The 24,746-nt window shown below is 37.9% G+C and overlaps 1 pseudogene across 1 annotated transcript; it reads left to right on the top strand.

The window, feature by feature from the left end:
• The first annotated feature begins 412 nt into the window (after positions 1-412).
• Positions 413-18,461, top strand: LOC128580893 (Y-box-binding protein 3-like; annotated as a pseudogene). The gene is made up of 2 exons (XR_008378754.1): positions 413-476; positions 16,649-18,461. The product of XR_008378754.1 is annotated as a Y-box-binding protein 3-like (transcript).
• The last annotated feature ends 6,285 nt before the right edge of the window (positions 18,462-24,746 follow it).

Raw genomic sequence — 24,746 nt, 5'->3', positions numbered from 1 at the left:
AACTGCAAGGGGATGTAGAAGACTCTCTAGCCTAGCAAAAGGTACAATGGATCTTGAAGGTGACCTAGAACAGCCTTACGGGTAATTATCATGTATTTATGTTAAATCTACATTGTGGTCCAAACCCCCAGTGGGCTCTCAGGCTCCTGGGAGGTCTGCATGCACAGTAAGAATCTGGTTCTTAGGTGAACAATGAGGTAGGTGCAACTTAGGCAATATAAAAGAGAACCCCTGGCCATATTCAAGGCCTTTGTTTTTTTCCTTATAGTGACAATGGGGCCTGCTTATGATGAACCTGTCTGTGGTGAACCTATCTTGCCATGTAAACTTTCTTACTCTGTAAACTTATCTTTCTCAATAAACTTTGTTTCCCTTTTTGCCTCGGGATGGTGGTTCTGATCATCCTTCAGCCATGACCACACCAAGAACCAAGGATGCAGGCAGCGGCCTAAAACACGACGATATAGTCTTTAAACGTATGATCTCACCTAAGGATTAGGATTAACTTGTGGCTTAGGCACTATCATGGTCCATTTTCATAATTAATTTCCAAAGCACAGAGCTAATGAGTCATGAAGCTGTGTACCCTGACTCCATGCTGAACCCCTTTCATTCTCCAGACACTGTTCTCTGTACACTCTGACCAATGACTTCTGTCATTTACATGATGGCAGCAGCGAGAATTGAATGCTTTGCTCACATTTTTTCTTTATCTCCAAGGAGAATGCCTTTTCAGTTTGAAGGAACAACAAACAAAAGTGATTAAGTTAACAAAATCTCTTGATATATGCAAAAATCATGAGAAATTAATCATTCTATGTGAGTTCAACTATTCTATCTATTCTCACTAAAATAATGTGAGGTCTTGATAGTCTCTTTTGTTTGATCAGTGTTAGAAAAAAATCATACAATCTGAATTACAGAATGAAAAAAGAATTAACACAGAATTTTCTCCTTGATTGGTTGAATTCTCATGTAGGATAGGACTTTGTGTGGAGTGAAAGCTTCTTGCACTAAGCAATGGGAATAATGTTAAAATTTTATAGATGAGACTAGTTTTGGAATTGTTTGTATTGGAATTGAATAGAAACTATATAGAAACTATAAAAGAGAAAGATAAAAGCCAGACATTACCTGGAAAACCTCCTCTTTCCCAGATCCTGTCTGGAAGTTAGTTGGGTAACCAAGGCCCCTCACCATAAACCCACAGTCTCCTTTGGTAAGGCTATCTTCCTTTTCAAACAAAGATGACTGTCCTGGGTGAAGATAAAAGTTGAGGCCAATCACAAGATAAGAGATGATAAAATAATGTGCCGTCCCTAAATTATAGAAAACAAAGAAGACTCTATTTGTGATTTCCTTCAACAAAAACCTCTTCTCTTGCCTCAGCACCTGTAGCACAGTGGTTACGGAGCCAGCCACATGCACTGAGGGTGGAGGGTTCGAGCCTGACCCGGCCAGCTAAAACAGCTGCAACAAAAAAATAGCCAGGGTGTGTGGCAGGTGCCTGTAGGAGGCTGGGCAGGAGAATTGCTTAAGCCCAAGAGTTGGAGATTGCTGTGAGCTGTGACACTACAGCACTCTACCAAGGGCGACATAGTGAGACTGTCTCAAAAAAAAAAAAAAAATTCTTATTTTTGCTGACTTTTCAGGAAGATGGCCTGGGGTTCTAGTTAAGGATGTTGACCCTGGGGCCAGATTGCTTGGGTTTGATTCTCAGCTCCCTGCTGACTATATGTGTAACCTTAGGCACTTTCTCTGTTAACAGTAGTACCTACATCACATGAGTCAGTACATGAAAAGGTTTAGAATAGACCTGTCATATAGGACAAGCTTTGAAATTTTATGTTAGGTAATGAAAATTTCAGAATTAATGGAGGATTTCAAGAGATTGTTTTCTTCTTTTTCTTGCTTTTTATTCATACTGTAGCCTGAAACTTAACGTCCTGTTTAGTTTGGAGCATTCAAATGCAGGTCATGTCTGCGCAGTGTGTATTTACTGAACGGTACCCACTTGGTGTGTAAATACTCTCCTTTCAATTTACCCTGTATCCTAGGAAAAGTAAATGCTCCAACACAGAGTAAAGCCCTCCAGAATTTAAGTAGGTATGAAAAGTTTTATTCTAATATCAGTATGGTAAAATAATGATTAATTTGGGAACTTTTTCTGAGATAGTTTCAGCCTATTTAGAAGTGTTTGATTTGATTCACGTTATCTCTTCAATGGCAACAATTAATCTCTTTAGTTTGATTTTTCGAATTTATATCTTCAGTAATTCAATAGATGCATTTTTTGATGCAAGTATATATTAACATGACAACACAGGGAAACGTGCTTTACGTTCGAATCACACAAGTGTTTTTATTTTTGGAAACAATCCTGTGTCTTGAATAAATTCACTTCAATTACCTGAGGAAATACAGCTGCTCAGAAATCATTTCTGTGTCCATTGTTTATAGAATAATGTCAGAGATTATCCTTTATAAAAGCATTAAATCACCAGTGTGGATGCTTACTTTATAATTATGAGCCTGTAGGGATAACAAAAGAAAATTGGGGCATGATCACATTTGGTGTTACAGCTTTAAATCTCTGTGGTGCATTCTTCATCAAAAGATTGGCTTCTCATTAAACATCTTCATTCCTGGAGGCCAGTTTCAATAACTTCTCAGGCATTACTCATGGTCTTCTAAGACAATACAAAATCTAACTAGAAAAGGAGCAGTTAATTCCTCCCATAGGCTGAGAACTGTAGAAGTTCCTGCTATCAAAACACTCTAAACAGGTGATTTGTCAACCCTCTGAATACTAAGAACATTATATGCCGGTCTGGAGAGAGTAAAAGCTGTTGAGAGATTACAGGAAATACTGTAAAATTTTTTTATTGGTTATTTTTAATTTCATGCTGTTGCAAATCTTGATTATTGCCAGCTGACAATTAAAACACGGTGATGTCAACATTATATTAACAAATATTTTATGATGCCATTAAAAATCGAATGGTTTCTTTTTTTCTTTCTTTTTTGGGGGGAGGGTATGATTTTACTGTGGTAAATATATATATAAAACTCAAGGTTTACCATTTTACATTTTTAGTGTTCATGTTTGTGATATTAAGTATATATACAATGCCGTGCAACCATCACCACTGTCTGTTTCCAGAACATGTATCCCAAATAAAACTCTGCACCGAATAAACAATAACTCCAGATTTCCTTCTCTCTGAATGTGCTTCATAACCTCTATTCTACTTTGTCTCCATACATTTGCCTATTCTAAGATAGGGAAGAGTACAACCACGCAAGTGTTTAACTACTTGGGAAGAAATGAGCTTTCCTTATTCTTTTGGTTTGTTCGTGCTAGGTTTTCTTTTTGGATTGAAAGGGGAGAATGAAATGGAAAAAAACCAGCAGAGATAATGTAGACTGTAGGAGCCAGAACCAGGATGCTTCAAGGAAGAGGCTTTTTTTTTTTTTTTTTAATTGTTTGGGATTCATTGAGGTTACAAACAATTAGGTTTCCCTGATTGCATTTGTTAGGCAAAGTCCCTCTTAGAATTGTGTCCTGCCCCCAAGAGATGTGCCGTACACCACCCCTCCTTCTTCCCTTCTCCTCATTCCCTCATTTCCATACCCCCACCTTATATTAAATCATTTACTGCCTTCACATTAGAACTGAGTCCTTGCTTCTTCATTCTTGTGATACTTTACTAAGAAGAATGTGTTCCAACTCAATCCAGGTTAATACAAACGACTGAAGTCTCCATGTTTTTTAATGGCTGAATAGTATTCCATAGTATACATATACCACAGCTTGTTAATGCATTCCTGAGTTGGTGAGCATTCAGGCTGTTTCCACATTTTCGTGATTGTAAATTGAGCTGCATAAACAGTCTAGTCCAAATGTCCTTATGATAAAATGATTTTTTTTCCTTCTGTGTAGAGGCCTAGTAATAGGATTGCAGTATCAAATGGGAAGTCCACTTTGAGTTCTTTGAGGAGTCTCTATACTTCCTTCCTTCCAAAAAAAAGTTGTGTTAGTTTGCAGTCCCTGGGCAGTGCCTGTGGCTCAAAGGAGTAGGGCGCCGGCCCCATATGCCGGAGGTGGCAGGTTCAAACCCAGCCCCGGCCCCAAACTACAAAAATAAATGAATAAATAAATAAAATAGTTTGGAGTCCCACCAGCAGTGTAAAAGTGTTCCCTTCTCTGCCAAGGAAGAGACTTCTAGGAAGACAGTCCTGCTTCTGTCAGTAAACCATGAAAACTTGCTATGATTATGTCAAAAATATAATTTGGAGAGGCTTAACCTTCTTTATTAAAATAAATACTAAGCAGAAAATTAACAATGAAAATTTTCTGTAAAAAATAATTCAAGGAAGTTTTAATGTCACCCAATATTTATTTACAAAATATCCATAGAGAATATAATTTGAAGGTCAACTAATATATTTGGAAGAATGGTCTTGACCCCTTATGAGCAGGTACATATTTTACGTTCTTTAATTAGTACTAGAAATAGAGCTTCAGTGATGTATCAGTCTTGTCTCAGTAATTCTGTGAAACAAAGATAAAGATATATTTTGTGACTATAAAATATGGTTAAGCTAAATTAACATAGTCAAATAAAAGCTTTGATATTGGGCTTATTAGAAATATTTTCTATAAAAACTAGCTATTTTTATAAAAGTGTGTAAGACTGATACTCTGAATGAATAACACCTATTTCTGTAATGTGTTATCTTAAAATTTCTAAAAATATTGAGTATACTGAAATTAAAATTTAAAAAACCACTTCAGAGTTTAATTCTAAATTCTAAACAATAGAAATAATTTAAAAATGTATACAGAATTTTAGGAAAAATATTGCTAGCAGAAAATACTTGCCTTGGGTTTAAAAGCCATAATTTAGCTCATCATAATCTTAATTTGTGCTAAGATATCTTCAGTGTTACTACCAGAATGCAAGCTCCATGAAGGCAGATATACTGTCGCTGAACTTCATTCATTGTTTTCTCTCTCTGGCCTAAAACAGTCATGGTACCTGATGAACCTGGGTAAGTAGTTACTGAATATTAGACCTGGAGCACCTAAGATTCTGCAAATCTCAGGGCACATACATTGAATTTTTTTTCAGGACATCCTCTTAAACAGCTAAGAATATGTTTCCACTGGCAAAATCCTATAGATTGGCATAAGATCAAGTCTAACTTTCGCCAGAGTGGTAATTTTGGAGACCTCAGTTCTTCCAGCTTTCCTTGCCGTGTTCCAAAAATAAAACTTCACAATCCCTAATTGTTCTCCTCAAAGCCCCACACACGATTCTCAGGGCCTCATATGCTGAATCTCAGAACCCCATCTGTCTATACTTCCTCTCCTCTTCCATTTTCATATCCCCAAGATTTTTTCAAGCTACATTATTTTCCCCATAATTCAATAATCCTCAAAATTCAGTCAATTACCAACTTCATAACATGTATCACTTTCGCTCTTTACTTGTTTAATGAATATTACTCTAAATAATGGTAAAGTCTGCAAAATCATATTATTGTATGGTAATTTTATTTTCTGTTATACATTAAAATAAATTATAACTCTTAATATCATGTTGCCAACTATCAGTAATTTTATTTTTTGGAAAATATTTAATAACACCTAGACCAGTACTCTTAAAAGTAAGTATAAAACATATGTAATTTAAAATTGTTAACAATTAACTCCTAAAAGGTGCCAGGCAGATAGATGTTTTGGAAGCTTTCCATCTAACAGTGCTTTAGTTTCTTGGGATTACATCAAAAACATTTCCCTAGTTCTCCAAGTTTCTGAGGTCATTCAAACTTCTATCTTTAATATTTCTAAGAATTCAATAACAACAATATAAAAGCTACATTGATTTTATGACCTATATGTTAGTTACATCTACTCCATGTGGATTCTAGGCATTCAAACTTCTGCACTCAAAATCATATGGAAGTTTTTCAAAAAGCTAAAAACAGGCTGGGTGCAATGGCTCACACCTATAATCCTAATACTATGGGAGGCTGAAGTGGGAGGCTCCTGGAGCACAGGAGTTCAAGACTGGTTGAGCAAGATTGAGACCCTATCTCTACTAAAAATAGAAAAAATTAGCTAAGTGGCAGGCACCTATACTCACAGCTACTTGGGAGGCTACATCAGGAGGATCACTTGAGCCCAGCATTTGAGGAGGTAGCTGTGAGCCAGGTTGATGCAACAATACTCTAGCCTTGGTGACAGAGTGAGACTTTGTCTCAAAAAAAAAAAAAAAAACCTAAAAACAACTATTGCAATCCCACTTTTGGGTATGTATCCCATGGAAGTGAAATCGGTATTTCAAAGAGACATCTGCAGTCCCATGTTCATTGCTGCTCTCTTGGCCATGGAATTGACCCACATGCCCATCAACAGATGAATGGATAAAGAAAATGTAGCATAGAGACAAAAAGGAATATCATTTGGCCTCATAAAAGAAAGAAATCCTGTCATCTGTGACAATGTGGTTGAAAGTAGAAGATATTATGGTAAGTGAAATAGGCAGAGACATAAAGACAAATGCCAGATGATCTCATATATATGTGGAAGAAGAGTTGAATTCATAGAAGTAGTTATAAGAGGGTTGGTGGAAAAGGAGGTAATGGGGAAATGTTCATCAAAGGCTACAGAGTTTCAGCTAAGAAGAATACGTTTTTGAGATACATGGCATAGCAGATGATTATAGTTAATAATAATATATTGCGTTTCTCAAAATAGGTCAGAGTAAATTTCAAATGTCTCTCCACAAAAAGTAAGAGAGGTGATGAATATTTTAACTACCTTAATTTAATATACCACATTGGATATATCTAACAAAACATCACATTATACCCCAAAGTGTATACAAGTATGACTTCTCGGTCAAAAATAATGTTAGTTAAAAAAAAAAAAATCCTGTTTCCTTCTGCCCAACCCAGTCCAGCCAGATTCCAGGAGGATGAAGTTCATGTACTGGGGACCAAACTAGAGAAGGGCTGGGCTGAGGGGGAGAAGATCTGAAAGAAATATCCAGACCGGGTGTGGTGGTTGGAGAAAGGGTTCCCAAATCTCAGATGTTGTGCCTCTAATCTTATTTTTGGTCCCTTTTACTTCTTGATTGGGAGCAAATTCACCTCTGAGCTGAAGATGCCCTTTATTTTTTTCTCATCGACACTGCCATCATAAGCACCAGTGCCATATGGGTCAGCTCTACAAGAAGCATGACGTAGAAGACGTCTTTCTACCATTGCCTGCAGTGTGGAAAGTATCTCTGGTCTACGAAGCTGCTGCCCTGAGGTGTGGGGAACCCATTCTACAAGGAAAGAGGTAGCCTCCCTTTCTGACCTTTTTCTCCTCCCTTAGGCGTAAGCACCGCCTCCCTTCTCCAATACCTACACTTATACTGCTTGAGGCCTTCTCTCCTGCAACCCTCTTAGCAGGAAGGTAATGGTGGAGATGACCCTTGTAACTCTCTTCTCATTTCTTTCCCTTTATATGCCTGCCTTTTCCTCTCTGCCTGCTTGATTATCAATCTCTGTTCAGGCCCAGCAGTTGTTTTGGTTTCTTTTCCCTTTGTAACTGCTCAAGGGTCTCAGATCTCCTACAGTGTAGGAGATACATCATTAAAAAGAAAAACAATAATCTGCCAACAACAACAACAACAACTGCAATGACAAACCCTCTTTCCTTAGGTCAGAATATTCCTAATAAATCTAAAGGCTGCACTAATGTCTTGTATATCGTATCTACTCCATATGGATCCTAGGCTGTTGCTTATTGGATCTGAACCACGTCCCATGGACATTCCAATGCCCTGTAAATGCCACATTACATCTTCCCTTATAGATTCTCTTATTCAACACCTCTGCCTATTCTCAGACTGCTCTCTTTAATAGTTGTCTTGACTCTTTAGACTCTTGAGTGAATACAATCAGAGATGACTTTGGTCAAGTTCACCAGAAAGCATACCCTAAGACAAAGCTTACTTGCAGATAGTTGATTGGAAAAACCTCTCAGAAACAACACTTGTAAGGAAGCTAGGGAAACAGTAGATATTTAGGAGATTTAAACAGTAGATATAAAAGGAGACATTGAAGAGCGTTGCAGTGCCAACATCAACCTGGCCAATCCCATGGGAAGCCCTGGAACTGGGAGGACTTTAGAGTTGACCTGAATTCAGCAAGGCAGCTAAACTTCTGCTTGACCTTTCATGTAAGTGCCCTGGGAAGAGGCTTAACCTTCGAGAAGGTAGCTCCCTTCACCACACCAAGCTACGAACAGTCATTGTCAAATTTATGACAACTAGAGAAAGAAGTATCTTGGTTTTGAAGAGGAAATCTGAGCAATGACCCATGTTAGCCACCAAAAGAGATTCTTGTCCTATCTTACAGAAAAAAATCAAGCTAAATTTCCATATGAATAAAGTTCACAGTATGTTCTACTATTTTTAAAATATCTTTATAATTGTTTGTCTTACTATGCTATGAGTTGATTGAAGGCAGAGCCCATTTCCTGACATCTGCCATAATAGTTGCAAAGTTGTTCAATAATTATTCAACAATAATTGAAACTAAAAAGCTGGACACTTGATATGAATCTGTAAACTATCAAATTACATTATATTGGTAGTATATTGAAATCATAGACTTGGCTAATTATCCATGAATTTTTATATATCGTGAGCAGGATACAAATGCCAAATGCACTATATTATATAGCATTTTGTTATAAAGTATGATGAACTGTAATTGAATTCAGAGGTTTTTTGTTTTTTAATTAACATTCTACTACTTAAAGGTTGAGAAAATATGTGGCTGGTTCTCATTCAAACCTCTCTATCAATAATAACAACACTAACATCTTATGTTGACATCATCCCATCACTAAGAAAAGGTCTATAAAATCTAGTGGTTCTCAACAGTCATTTCATACTGTGCCTATGAAGAAAATATTATATGAAAAATTTTTGAATTTACAAACAATTCTAAGTGATATATCAAATAGACTGTATAAACAATATATAAAATTCGATGTACCATGTGAATTGTTTTCATGTAGTTCTTGGCCAAATTAAAGAAATAAAATTTGTCTCATTTCCTAAGGTGAAGTTGAGGCTATTGATTTTAGCTATTCTTCCCTTCTCACATATATTTTTAATACTATGAATTTTCTTATTAGCACTGCTTTTACTGTATTCAACAGATTCTGATAAGTTATATTTTTATTTTCTCCAAATATTTTTTTAAGTTTCTCTTTAGATGTCTTATTTAGCCAAATGCTATCGAGAAGTATGTCTAATTCTAAATATGTGGGGATTTGTTAACCACTTTTCTCTTTATTTCCATTGAGTTTGAGAAAATACTTTCCGTGTTTCCCATTCTTAACTTTGTTAAAGCATATTTTATGTTTTAGAATGTTGTCAAAATATTTTTTTGAAAGGTAAATTTATTTCAGGTTAATGTGTAAGGGTACAAACAACCAGGTCAAAATATTTAATTTTGTTAAGTAGAGTCCCTTTTGTGGTTACGTCCCACACACAAAAGTTGTGCTAAACAGCCCCACCTATGCTCATTCAGTGAGAGCACCCCAACCCCCTCCCCTCAACTTGAATTGAAATGATTTTTTCCTCCTATGTGGGCATGCATTGGATCATCTACTAGCTTCAAATTAGTATTGAGTATATTGGGTATTTGCTTTTCCATTCTTGTGATACTTTACTGAAGGAGAATGTGTTTCAGCTCCATCCAGAATATTACAAAAGATGTGAAATCACCATCATTTTGTGGCTGTATAGTATTCCATAGTATGCATGTACCACACTTTGTTAATCCATTCCTGAGTTGATGTGCATGTAGGTTGTTTCCACATTTTGGCAATTAAAAATTCAACTGCAATAAACAATCTACTGCAAAAGTCCTTGTGATAAAATTATTTTTTTTTTCTTTGAGGTAGATGCCTAGTAGTGGGATTGCAGGGTAGTGTCAGCAGATTTTCATAATAGATTAAATACAGTTCATAAGGGAAGGTGAATAATGAAGAATAATACATAGATTTTTGCCTCTTTAGATGATTTTTTTTGGCTTTTAGCATGTTTTTATCATTTTTAAATAAAACCTAAGTATGTTTTTTTTTATTTATTTTTATTTTTTTTAGAGACAGAGTCTCACTTTATGGCCCTTGGTAGAGTGCCGTGGCATCACACAGCTCACAGCAACCTCCAGCTCCCGGGCTTAAGTGATTCTCTTGCCTCAGCCTCCCGAGTAGCTGGGACTACAGGTGCCCGCCATAGCAACCCAGCTATTTTTTTGTTGTTGTTGCAGTTTGGCCGCGGCTGGGTTTGAACCGCCACCCTCGGCATATGGGGCCGGCGCCCTACTCACTGAGCCACAGGCGCCACCCAAACCTAAGTATGTTTTATTGAGTGAGATAAATGGGTTGTCAGTGTGAGGATTTATGTTAATTTGCTTAGGACCTAAAATACGTAATTGATGTGGCTTTGGGTGAGAAATATTTCAAATTCCTCTAGTGTCTTTGTGTTGTCTCCCTGCTTGATTTGGCTTTCCCTAACTACTCTTCCTCAGAGAAACAGCTCTTACAGCCATAATCTGCTATTATTACATAATAATACAGGAGCTCTGTTGTGGAATGATATGGAGTAGGAGAAAAAATAATTCTATGGCATTATGATTACATCTTAGTTATATTGAGCCTGTATGTCTGGACAGTGACCTTCTCAAGTGTGTCTCTCCTGGCATAGCTTCCCTCTCTTTGGTAAAACATGAAGATTAGAGCAACTGGAGTGTCAGGAAACCACTACCTCAACTAGGACACAACACTGATAAAGTCTTTTTCACTGGATAGGAAATGTTGGTTACAAAGAATACTTTGGGCATCTTACACAATTTCTACACCTTCTCTCCTCCTCCCAGCACCATTAGGAGCTCTTCTTTGTATCTTCAACTTGAGAACTTGGTGAAGTTTCTAGAGGTACCTACCCATGAAAGTGTGGGCTCACCTGAAGACTTCAGAAGCCAGCGAGATTCTCACTTGCCTGGGAGTCCATATTCAGTCTCCAACAGTCTCCATTTTACCAGAAAACCTGAGTTTTCTAATGTGCCCAAGAAAGTTCATTCATATTCAGTTTGTTCAGTTTTTTCTTACCGTAAATATCCAAGTGATGTTTAAGCTCTGTATATGTTGTTGCTGAAACTAGAATTATTAGTTCCTTTAAGGCACTACATTTTGTCTTTCTAGCTTACAAAATTCTGGCACTATAATTTCCCTTCCTTTTTCTATTTTTTTTTGTATCTATATCCATATAGATATATGATGGTAAGGACACACAGTGGGAGAGGAACTCTCTCAATAAAATCTTTATATGTACAGTGCAGTATTGTTAACTATGGGCACAATTTTGCAAGCGGGTCTCTTAATAATTAATCATCTTGCATAACTGCAACTTCTATCTCCCGAACATCAACTCTACATTTCTGTTTCCCACTAGTTTCTGGAAACTACCATTCTATTACACATTCTCTTTCTAATAATTTGACTACTTAGGCACATCATCCAAGTGGAATCATACAATAGTATCCCCCTGCAGCCTGTTTCACACAGTATAATATCCTCAAGTTTCATCCATATCGTTATATAGGACAGGATTTCCTTCATTTTTTAAAGCTGAATAATATTCCATTCCATATATATACCACATTGTCATAATCCATTTGTTTTTAATGGACATTTAGGTTGCTTCTATATCTTGGCTATTGGGATCACCTAATATTTTTGTAGAAGTTTCCATAAATTGGCAGCACCTGTGGCTCAAAAGAGTAGGGCACTGGCCCCATATGCCAGAGGTGGCAGGTTCAAACCCAGCCCTGGCCAAAAACTGCAAATAAATAAATAAATAAATAAATTTCCATAAACTTAAGCAAAACTGTTTGGAAACTGTCAAAACTGGAGGAATTAATAAATTTGAGTTGGTAATTGTTTTTTCCTGTGTTATCTTGAGAGAGAAAAAAATTATTTAATGTTAAGCCCTTTCCTTTATCACAATGATACTGCACATATATATATATATATACATATATATAATATATATGATATGTACTTATTTTATGTAATAATAACTATGCTGAATCACTTTATTGAAGAATTTCCATCCATCATTTTTAGTTTAAGATCTAGCACATAGTTATTAAAAAATAATATATTCTAATTGATGAAAAAAATGAATAAATGGGTTTAATTTACACAAATGAGGAATGTGTATTCACTATATAGCGCACTACACATTTGCTCTAGAGCAAAGGTCAACAAATATTTTATGCAATGGACCAGTCTTTTTTGGCTTTGTGAGTTACATATTCTCGCTACATCCATTCAGCACTGGTGTTGTAGAGCAAAAGCAGCCATGGACACTACATAAGCTTAACAAACCCTGTAGCACACTCTAGATAATTCTCTTATGCTCCACTACATATGATATTCTATTCCTTTTTTTTTTTTGATGAATATCCTTGCTGGGATGCCTTATAGGAACCTCAATCTCAACATGCCAAAAATTGAAACTTATTAGGTTTCACCAAGAGTAGCATCTTCTCATGTATTTTCTATCTCAAGAAATGACAAAACCCACGTAAAAAAGACTAAAACAGGATCCTCACCTCATCACTCATAAAAATTAATTCACAATGGACAACAGACTTAACGCTAAGGCATGAAACTATAAGAATTCTAGGGGAACAATCCAAGATGGTGGCTGAGTAACAGCTTCCCTGCAACAGGGCATGGTGAGTCTGGAGATAAGACTCCAGGCATCTCTGGCTAGTGGGATCTGCCTATAATCATCCCTTTGAGGATACAGTGAGTCAGCAAGGGACTTCTGGACACCAAGAGAAGGACAAAAACAGTGGAAAATTGGCAAGTGGTTGGGTGTGTTCAATCGACCTAATCCCGCCAGGAGCTGTAAGTACAAACAGCAGTGAGACTGCAAACCAGAAAGACCTTACCTGTAAACTGTTTTGGTGTTTTTGGACTTGGCACTTAGTTGAACTGCCTTGGAGAGAGCTTGAGCAAGAGTGCGGAGAACTTTGGACATTGTCTAGGGCCCCAGATTGAGCTGCTAAGCTGGACAGAGCTAATAGTGTTCGGCTATGGGCCGCAGGGAGCCATTGTGAGAGAACTGCCCCGGCAAGCTCCGCCCTCAGGGTCGCAGACCAAGGATCGGGCAGGAGCTGGTAACCTAGTTACTGAGCAGCATAAAGGTGGGGACTGAGCTGCCTTACAGCCTTAACCCTCGGGGCAGAGTGAGACCGGTTTTGGCACACTGGAGCCTCGGGCTGTTGCACTGGGTAGAGTGCTGTGGCAACACAGCTCATAGCAAACTAAAACTCCTGGGCTTGGTGCCACCTGGACCTCCATAAGAGCTGTTCTGCGAACCCTGACCCATGACCAGTGCCCACCGGGCCTCTGCATGCCCTGACCAGGAAATGCGGAAGCTGTGCAACTCTGCATCCTCCCTCCTACACCCTCCCTGCTTCCACACCGGCCTGCTAATCTGGCCAGGGGCTCTGGTAGCTGTGTGCCCTCTGGATCCCTCCCTGCCTCTGTGCAGAGCCCTTCTCCTGGCCAGAGACTGCTGGAGCCTTGGACTCTCCATGCCAAAGTCACTGGGCATCAGGCACTCCCAGAACCGTGCGCACCACCTCCTGCCTTGTTGCTGGATCTGGGTGTATCACATTCCAGAGCTGCTTACACAACCAGAACTTCCTGGCTTGGGCAGCCCCAGAAGAAATACACAGGGTCACTCCCTACAAAGATCCAGCAACAATAGAGTGATTCCGCTGGGGTCTAATCTTGGAGAGACACCTCCTCAACTCTGAGGATGGCCAGAGGCAATGGTCAAAAACAATCACGAGGTGAAATCAACAGAAAAACTCTGGCAATTTGAATAATCAGAGTAGATCAACTCCCCCAAGTATCAATGGAGCAGACAAAGCACAAGATCCTATGCACAAACAAATAGCTGAGATATCAGAAATCAAATTCAGAATCTGGATAGCAAATAAGATCGAACTAGAATTCCAAGCAGTAACCCAAAAGATATCTCAAGAATTCAATGAATTCAAAGATCAAATGACCAAAGATTTTGACACACTGAGGCAAGAAGTTGCAGCCCTCAAAGATCTGAGAAACACAGCGGAATCCCTCAGTAACAGAATGGAGCAAGCCGAAGAAAGGATTTCTGACATTGAAGACAAAGCTTTAGAACACTCCCAAACTCCCAAAGAGGAAGAGAAATGGAGGGCAAAAACAGATCACTCTCTCAGAGAGCACTGGGATAATTAGAAGAAAACAATATTTGTCTTATAGAGATCCCCAAACGCGACAAAGTGGCTTCACAAGGCACAGGGTCTCTTCTCCATGAGATTATGAAGGACAACTTTCCAGACATGCCAAGATTCTGAAATTCAGATAGCAGACAGTTTCAGAACTCCAGCACAGCTCAACCCAAATAAGACATCTCCCAGACACATCATAATCAATTTCACTAAAGTTAATATGAAGGACAAAATTCTGAAAGCAGCCAGACAAAAGAAAACCGTCACCTACAAGGGCAAGAATATTAGAATAACTGCAGATCTCTCTGCTGAAACCTTTCAAGCTAGAAGAGGATGGTCATCAACTTTTAATCACATAAAACAAAATAACTTTCAACCCAGAAGCCTGTACCCAGCTAAACTGAGTTTCATTTATGATGGAGAAATTAAATACTTCAATGACATTCACATGTTGAAGAAATTTGCCATAACTAAACAAGCTCTCCAAGATATTCTCAGACCTATCCTCCATAAAGATCAGCATAATCCTCCATCACAAAAGTAAACCCACCAAAAAAATTTTGATCAAATTCCAACTTCCACAGTCGCAAAAGGTTTAAAAATGTCCACCGGACTCTTGAAAGGCTTATCGATGTTCTCAATTAATGTGAATGGTTTAAATTGTCCTCTAAAGAGGCACAGGCTAGCTGACTGGTTACAAAAACTCAAGCCAGATATCTTCTGCATACAAGAATCACATCTTTTATTAAAAGATAAACATAAACTCAAGGTGAAGGGATGGTCATCTATACTCTAGGCAAATGGAAAGCAGAAAAAAGCAGGGGTCGCAACCCTATTCGCAGATGCAATAGGCTTTAAACCAACTGAAATAAGGAAGGATAAGTATGGACACTTCATAGTTATTAAAAGTAATACTCAATATGATGAGATTTCAATTATTAGTATTTATGCACCCAACCAGAACACACCACAATTTATAAGACAAACTCTAACAGACACGAGCAACTTGATTTCCTCCAGTTCCATAGTAGGAGATTTTAACACCCCTTTAGCAGTGCTGGATAGATCCTCCAAAAAGAAGTTAAGCAAAGAAATTTTAGATTTAATCTTAAGCATTCAACATTTGGAGTTAACAGACATCTACAGAAAATTTCATCCCAAAACACTGAATACACATTCTTCTCATCAGCCCAGGGAACATACTCCAAAATAGACCACATCCTAGGCCACAAATCTAATCTCAGCAAATTTAAAAAAATAGAAATTATTCCTTGAATCTCAGAACATCATGGTATAAAAGTTGAACTCAATAACAACAGGAACCTGCATACCCATACAAAAACATGGAAGCTAAACAACCTTATGCTGAAGGATAGATGGGTTATAGATGAGATTAAGAAGGAAGTCACCAAATTTTTGGAATAAAACAACAATCAAGACATGAATTACCAGAACCTCTGGGATACTGCAAAGGCAGTCCGAAGAGGGAAATTTATAGCACTGTAAGCCTTCCTCAAGCAAATGGAAAGAGAGGAAGTTAATAACTTAATGGGACATCTCAAGCAACTGGGGAAGGAAGAACACTCCAACCCCAAACCCAGCAGAAGAAAAGAAATAACCAAAATCAGAGCAGAATTAAGTGAAATTGAAAACAAAAGAATTATACAACAGATCAATAAATCCAAAAGTTGGTTTTTTGAAACAATCAATAAAATAGATAAATTTTTGGCCAACCTAACCAGAAAAAAAGTAAAATCTCTAATTTCATCAATCAGAAATGGTAATGATGAAAGAACAACAGACCCCTCAGAAATTCAAAAAAATCCTTAACAAATACTACAAGAAACTCTACTCTCAGAAATATGAAAATCTGAAAGAAATCAACCAATACCTGGAAGTACACCACCTACCAAGACTTAGCCAGAAAGAAGTGGATGTTGAACAGGCCTATGTCAAGTTCTGAAATAGCATCAACTATATAAAATCTCCCTAAAAAGAAAAGTCCAGAACCAGATGGCTTTATGTCAGAATTCTACCAAACCTTTAAAGAACTAGTACCAATATTACTAAACCTCTTTCAAAATATAGAAAAAGAAGGAATACTACCAAACACATTCTATGAAGCTAACACCTTGATCCCCAAACCAGGGAAAGACTCAACAAGAAAAGAAAATTATAGACCAATATCACTAATGAATATTGATGCTAAAATACTCAATAAGATACTAACAAACAGAATCCAACAACACATCAAGAAAATTATACACGGAATAAGATCGAGTGAGGAGCCCAAGAGCGAGTGCACCCGGACAGCTCCAGCCGCCTCTGCAGGGCAACCCCACCTCAGCCACCGCTGCCGCTGCCGCTGTTGTAGGGCCCTCAGAGATCCACACTGGCCTCCCCGAGAACCAGCCCACCCGCCTGCCACCACCAGCCACGCTAACAGCAGACCAACCACCACAGAGGTGCCCAAGTGAGAGCAGAAGAGGCGGCATGAGCGAGGCAGGCAAGGCCGCCACCACCACCAGCACCACCCTCCGCAGGCTCCATTCTGGCGACAGGAAACCCAGGTAGGGACGCTGCCCCCACAGCCACCGGTACCACGGCCACCTCTTCAGCCCCCGCTGGCAGCAAAGACACAGAGAAAAACGTTCTCCAAAGTCCTTGGCACTGTCAAATGGTTCAACTTCAGAAATGGATATGGATTTATAAATTGAAATGACACCAAAGAAGATGTATTTGTACATCAGACTGCCATCAAGAAGAATAACCCACGGAAATATCTGCGCAGCGTAGGAGATGGAGAAACTGTAGAGTTTGATGTGGTTGAAGGAGAGAAGGGTGCAGAAGCAGCCAACGTGACTGGCCCAGACGGAGTTCCTGTGGAAGGGAGTCGTTATGCTGCTGATGGGTGTCGTTACCGACGTGGCTACTATGGCAGACGCTGTGGACCTCCCTGGAATTACGCTGGGGAGGAGGAGGAGGAAGGGAGCGGCAGCAGTGAAGGATTTGAGCCCCTGCCACTGACCGGCAGTTCTCTGGGGTCTGGAATCAGCTGCGCCGCCCTCAGTACCAGCAGCAGCGGTTCCCGCCTTACCACGTGGGACAGGCCTTTGACCATTGCTCACAGGTCTTTCCCCATCCCAGCAGAATGCAGGCTGGTAAGATTAGAGAGATGAAGGATGGGGTCCCAGAGGGAGCACAGCTTCAGGGACCAGTTCATCGAAATCCAACCTATCGCCCAAGGTACCCTAGGGGACCTCCTCGCTCACTACCTGCCCCAGCTGCAGGAGAGGCTGAAGATAAAGAGAATCAGCAAGCAGCCAGTGGTCCAAACCAGCCATCTGCTCACCGTGGGTACCAGTGTCCCTACAACTATCTGCGTTGCCCCCGTCCTCTTAATGCTCCTTCACAAGATGGCAAAGAGACCAAGGCAGGTGATGCCCCAACTGAGAACCCTGCTCCCTCCACCCAGCAGAGCAGTGCTGAGTAACACCAGGCTCCCGGGCACCTTCACCATCTATAGGGTGACCTAAAGAATTAATGACCATTCAAAAGTAAAATAAAGCAAAAAGCAGACTACAACCTTATCAACACCAAAGAAACATCCAAGCAATAAGTGGAAGACTAACCAAGATTTGGACATTAGAATGTTTATTATTATTTTTCAAGAAACTAACAACTGCAAAAGGAAAATGTCAGCAGATTTTTCCAGCAAGCTGAGATCCTGGGAATGCCTGCACGAAAGACTACAGAGCAACCTCCCCAGTTTCAGTAACCACTAGGTTTATATTTTTTCCTGGTTTTTACTGTTTTGGTAATATGAATTGAAAGAAAAGAAATATTAATATCACATGGGGAGAACCCCAACCAAATAAATCTGAAATATATAGTAAATGCTTTTTTTCTTTTTTAGTTCATTTTGGATGCTGGTGCTAAACTTCCAAGTGTCATGATTTAAAAAGAAATTTTATGCCCTTCTTATTTATTTCTAGGATGAGGGGAGGATAACATTTTTGCTTTCTTATGTGACTCTCTTTGACAATGTGCAGTAAGAAGTTCCTCAAAAATAAAATTTTTATCCTTCAACGGAAAAAAAAAAAAAGAAAATTATACACCATGACCAAGTGGGATTTATCCCAGGGTCTCAAGGATGCTTCAATATACGTAAATCTATAAATGTAATTCAGCACACAATCTATAAATGTAATTCAGCACACAAACTAAAAAATAAGGACCACCTGTTTCTTTCAATTGATGCAGAAAAAGCTTTTGATAATATCCAGCATCCTTCATGATCAGAACACTTGAGAAAATTGTTATAGAAGGGACATTTCTTAAACTAACAGAGGCCATCTACAGCAAACCCACAGCCAATATCGTATTGAATGGAGTTTAACTGAAATCATTTCCACTTAGATCAAGAACCAGGAAAGGTTACCTATTGTCTCCATTGCTCTTTAACATTGTAATGGAAGTTTTAGCCATTGCAATTAGGGAAGAAAAGGTGATCAAGGGATCCACATAGGGTCAGAAGAATCAAACTTTCACTCTTCACAGATGATATGATTGTATATCTGGAAAACACTAGGGATTCTACTACAAAACTTTTAGAAGTGATCAAGGAACACAGCAATGTCTCAGGCCACAAAATAAATACCCATAAATTTGTAGCCTTTATATATACCAACAATAACCAAGCCAAAAAAACTGTCAAGGACTCTATTCCTTTCACAGTAGTGCCAAAGTACATGAAATATTTGAGAGTATACCTGACAATAGACGTGAAAAATCTCTACAAAGAGAACTATGAAACTTTAAGAAAAGAAATAGCTGAAGATGTTAACAAATTAAAAAACATACCATGCTCATGGCTGGGAAGAATCAACATTGTTAAAATGTCTATACTACCCAAAGCAATATATAATTTTAATGCAATTCCTATTAAAGCTCCATTGTCATATTTAAAAGATCTTGAAAAAGTAATACTTCGTTTTATATGGAATCAGAAAAAACCTTGAATGGCCAAAACATTACTCAGCAATGAAAACACAGCAGGAGTAATCACACTACCAGACCTGAGACTGTACTATAAATCGATAGTGATCAAAACAGCATGGTATTAGCACAAAAACAGAGAAGTAGATGTCTGGAACAGAATAGAGAACCAAGAGATGAATCCAGCTACTTACCGTTATTTGATCTTTGACAAGCCAATTAAAAACATTCAGTGGGGAAAAGATTCCCTATTTAACAAATGGTGCTGTGTGAACTGGCTGGGGATCTGTAAAAGACTAAAACTGGACCCACATCTTTCACCATTAACTAAGATAGACTCTCACTGGATAAAAGATTTAAACTTAAGACATGAAACTATAAAAATACTTGAAGAAAGTGCAGGGAAAACTCTTGAAGGAATCGGCCTGGGTGAATATTTTATAAGGAGGACTCCCCAGGCAATTGAAGCAGTATCAAAAATACACTACTGGAACCTCATAAAACTAAAAACCTTCTGCACAGCCAAGAACATAGTAAGTAAAGCAAGCAGACAGCCCTCAGAATGGGAGAAAATGGGAGATTATACCTCCGATAAAGGTCTAATAACCAGAATCCACAGAGAACTGAAATGTATTAGCAAGGAAAGAACATGTGATCACATCTCAGGGTGGGCAAGGGACTTGAAGAGAAACTTCTCTAAAGAAGACAGACGCACGATCTACAAACACATGAAAAAAAGCACATCATCCTTAATCATCAGAGAAATGCAAATCAAAATTACTTTGAGATTTCATCTAACCCCAGTAAGAGTAGCCCACATAACAAAATCCCAAAACCAGAGATGTTGGCGTGGATGTGGAGAAAAGGGCACACTTCTACACTGCTGGTGGGAATGCACACTAATACATTCCTTCTGGAAGGATGTTTGGAGAATACTTAGAGATCTAAAAATAGACCTGCCATTCGATCCTATAATTCCTTTACTAGGTTTATACCCAGAAGACCAAAAATCACAACATAACAAAGACATCTGTACCAGAATGTTTATTGCAGCCCAATTCATAATTGCTAAGTCATGGAAGAAGCCCAAGCACCCATCGACCCAGGAAGGGACTAGCAAATTATGGTATATGTATACCATGGAATATTATGCAGCCTTAAAGAAAGATGGAGACTTTACCTCTTTATGTTTACATGGATGGAGCTAGAACATATTCTTCTTAGCAAAGTATCTCAGGAATAGAAGAAAAAGTATCCATGTACTCAGCCCTACTATGAAGCTAAATTACAGTTTTCACATGAAGGCTATAACCCAACTATAGCGCAAGACTATGAGGAAAGGGCCAAGGAAGGGGAACAGAGGGGTGAGGTTAGGGTGGAAGCAGGGTAATGGGTGGGGCCGCACCTATGGTGCATCTTAGAATGGGTACAGGTGAAACTTACTAAAAGTAGAATACAAATGTCTACATACAATAACTAAGAAAATGCCATGAAGGTTATGTTGATCAGTTTGATGAGAATATTTCAGATTGTATATGAAACCAGCACATTGTACCCCTTGATTGCACTAATGTACACTGCTATGATTTAACAATAAAAAGAATTCTAAAAAAAAGTGTTGGAAAAATTATTGTAGATATCAGACTAGAGAAGGAATTTATGAGGAGGATCCCAATGGCAATCACAAAAATATACAAAGGGAAGCTAATCAAGTTGAAAAGTTTCTGCACAAAGACACAATCAATAGAGTAAGCAGACCTACAGGATGGGAAAAAAAAATGTTTGCATGCTGTACATCTGATAGAGGGATGATAACCAGAATCTAAAAAGAACTCAAGCAAATTAAAAAAAAAAAATCAATCAACCTCATTAAAAAGTGAGCAGAAGACAGAAACAGAAACTTTTCAAGTGAAGATAGAGTAATGGTCTACAAACACATGCAAAAAATGTCCAACATCTCTAATCATCAGGAAAATACAAATCAAAATCACAATGTAATATTCCCTATCACTAGTGAGAATTTTGAAATCAAAATATCCCAAAACTCAGATGCTAGCGAGGATGCAGAGAGAAAGGAACACTCATTCACTGTCGGTGGGACTGTAAGCTAGTATGACCTCTGCAGAAAGTAGCATGGTGATGCCGTAAAGAAAAGTAGATATATCTTGTTCTCCAGCAATCCCACTACTAGTTATTCGCCCAAAGGAATAAAAGTATTTTTATAAAAAAGACACTAGCACTTAAATGTTTATAGCAGCAAAATTCACAATCACAAAGGTGTGGAAACAACTCAAGTGCCCATCAATGCATGAATGGATTAATAAATTATGGTATATGTATACCATGCAATATTTTTCAGCCATAAAATGATGATGATTTGGTATCTTTTATAATCACCTGGATGAAACTGGTGACTATTCCCCTAAATGAAGTATTGTGAAAATTGGAAAAAAAAAAAACACCATATGTACTCAATACTAAATTAAAATTAGTCAAAGGAAATTAAATAGGTGGGAGGAATGGGGAGGGGTCTAACAAATTTACACCTAATTTGTGCAATGCACATATTCTGAGGGAAAGGCACACTTACAACCTTAACTTAAAGTGTACAAAAGCAAATTATGTGATCAAAATATATGTACCCTGTAATATTCTGAAAAGAAAAAAAGATTTTATTTACCAAAAACAAAAAAAGAAAGACTTGGCAAAACTTCTACCTGTTCATTAACTATATCTTCTACACAGCCAACAACACAATTCAAAGATCATATAGATAACCTACACAATCAGAACAAATAATTGCATGAGACGAATCAGGCTAAAAATATTGTAGTCGTTCTCGTTTCACCTTCCATCCCTCCTGCCCCCGCAATTAATCAATGGTCTAAGGAGTCAGATGATATTGATCTATTTTATTTTCTTTATCCTGATAGTTCTCCCCTGACTGCGGTTCCCTCTCCCTATGTCTTAAACTATTATTATGTTTTGCCTCCGATATTATCCCCCTCCATTGTCTGTGGAGCTGTCACAGCGGCATACATCATTTACGAAACTCATTATGACATTTATGCTTAAAGTTCTTCAAAACCTACAGAAAGAGAAGACTAAACTTTAGATAGGAATTTTGGCTCTATTATTTTAATGTATTTAACATTTTGTGCAGTTGTAAGATTGCACAATGACCCAATAGTCTTATACTTCTTTGCCTAAATTAAAAATACTCCCATTTTTAAAGATACAATATACCTTACCCCAGATTCATTCCTTTGTTTTAATCTTCTCTGGCCTCTCTAAGCACTTATACTTTGAGATTACTATTCTAGATGACCCAGGGCCATTGAACTGAACTTTTTTGAAGGGTAGTCACATCTAGCCACATTCTGCCATCGAGCACCTAAATTATGGTTATGGTGACTGTAGAATTTAATGTTCCATTATATTTACTTGTAAATAATTAAATTTAAATTATGGTAGATACATGTGGCTAGAGTTTATCTTATTGGACAATACTGAAACAAACCGTACTATCTGGAATATGAGATTAATATTAGGTTCTTCCTTAGGTCTCCAGTCTCATCTATCTCATTCTACTGTGATTGTTTGTTTGTGTGTGTGTGTGTGTGTGTGTGTGTGTGTGTGTGTGTGATTGTCCTTACAAGACGGTGCAGTGCATTTAGTGCATCACTTGAGAATAACGACATTGCATTGTTACTTTTACTACCTAACACCATGGGTCCTCTATAGATGCTAAGTCAGTACATGGTAAATAAATCAATAGATAAATTGCTTTGGGACTAAGATGGCAATCCATTTAAAAACTCGCTACACGGGCATATCAATACCTAATCTGAAAAAAATAACTCCATGTAATTAAGAACCATATTATTAGATTCTCTAAAAGTGGAATAGAGGAAAAATCCCTTTTATTTTGTAGGCTAACATCTTTTTTTTTTTTTGGTTTTTGGCCGGGGCTGGGTTTGAACCCGCCACCTCCGGCATATGGAACCGGCACCCTACTCCTTGAGCCACAGGCGCTGCCCTGTAGGCTAACATCTTACAAATTCAGATCTATAAACACAGGATTTGAGGTTGGTTGAAATTAGAGGTGTGATCATAGTTCCCTTTGAATTTCATTGGTGCAGATCTGTGTCTGTTTATATGAGATTGCTCAAAAATGGTCCTAAAAGTTGAAATTTGTAAAACTGTGAAATGTCAAATCTAGCGTCAAGCAATCCTACTACACTTTGCTTTCAAGGTAGACCTTGATTATCATTTATAAAAACATAGGGGAGAGGAAATTTGTTTGCCCTTGCACATGTAGAATTCCTATTTTTGAAACTTTTAAGAGGCTTTTGGGGGAGAATATAAGAACAGATGAGTTCGGTGATTTAATAGTACTGTTTTGAACAGTTGAAATTGTTAATCTAAGATTTCCAAATTTCTTACTAACCGATTGCCTTTTTCTCCTTCATTGCTTTGTGTAAGTCATTATTAACTAAACCTGGTTGTTCTTTATAATAAATTCCTTTCTCACAATGTTTCCATGGAATATGGGACTATGAATCATAAAGACACATAATTTATGTATGTGAAGGAATGCATTACTGCATGTTTTCTCTTGCATTAAATTATACCCTGAAGACCTGAAAATAACTGTAAATATTACTCAAGCTGTTTTTTTTTTTTTTTTACAAACAGAATTTTTTGATTTATAGTGTGGCTAAAGATTAAAATTCAGAAGTTATTCTTAAGAAAAAAACATTAGCTTGTAAGAAGTAATTCATTTGTTTTATGAGAATAATGAGAATTTCTACCTATGAACAAAAGAAAGCACAATAGCCATAAAATAGCCCTGCCAGACACTTAATTAAGATTACTGTTTCAGAATTTCATTTCTTTAAGGCCAAATTATTATCACATTCACACATCTAAAGCAGAAATGTGTTGACAGCTACATATTCTACATGACATGTTTCTCATTTTCAATGAGGGTAATATTCCTTAATTATTTAGGATTATTTGCTCTGATCTCATATCTGTTTCCTTACTCTCTTTTCACCATCACAAATATATGTGCCTTGGTTTCACAAGGCTAATAACAGAGGGAAGTTTCTATGATAAAGCAGAAATTCTCTATATGAACTAACTCTTCATCTGGAAGTTTGCTGTTGCTATAACAAAAACTTCAAATATTAGGACTGAACAGTGGAGGAAAAGAAAACTGGTTTTTTAAAAGACTCAAAAAATGGAAAGGAAAATAGGAGAGTAGGCTGGAAAAAAAGGCAAATCATGTCACCCACACAGATAGACAGATCCAGTGAACTTACAGGTTTGGGAGAATGGCTTCCAGGTCAAATGTTGAACTAGCTGCTTTA

This window comes from Nycticebus coucang, chromosome 3 (genome assembly GCF_027406575.1).
Source record: "Nycticebus coucang isolate mNycCou1 chromosome 3, mNycCou1.pri, whole genome shotgun sequence".
Lineage (NCBI taxonomy): Eukaryota > Metazoa > Chordata > Mammalia > Primates > Lorisidae > Nycticebus > Nycticebus coucang.
Note: the sequence above shows the minus strand (reverse complement) of the source record. Positions and strands in the feature narration are given on the sequence as shown.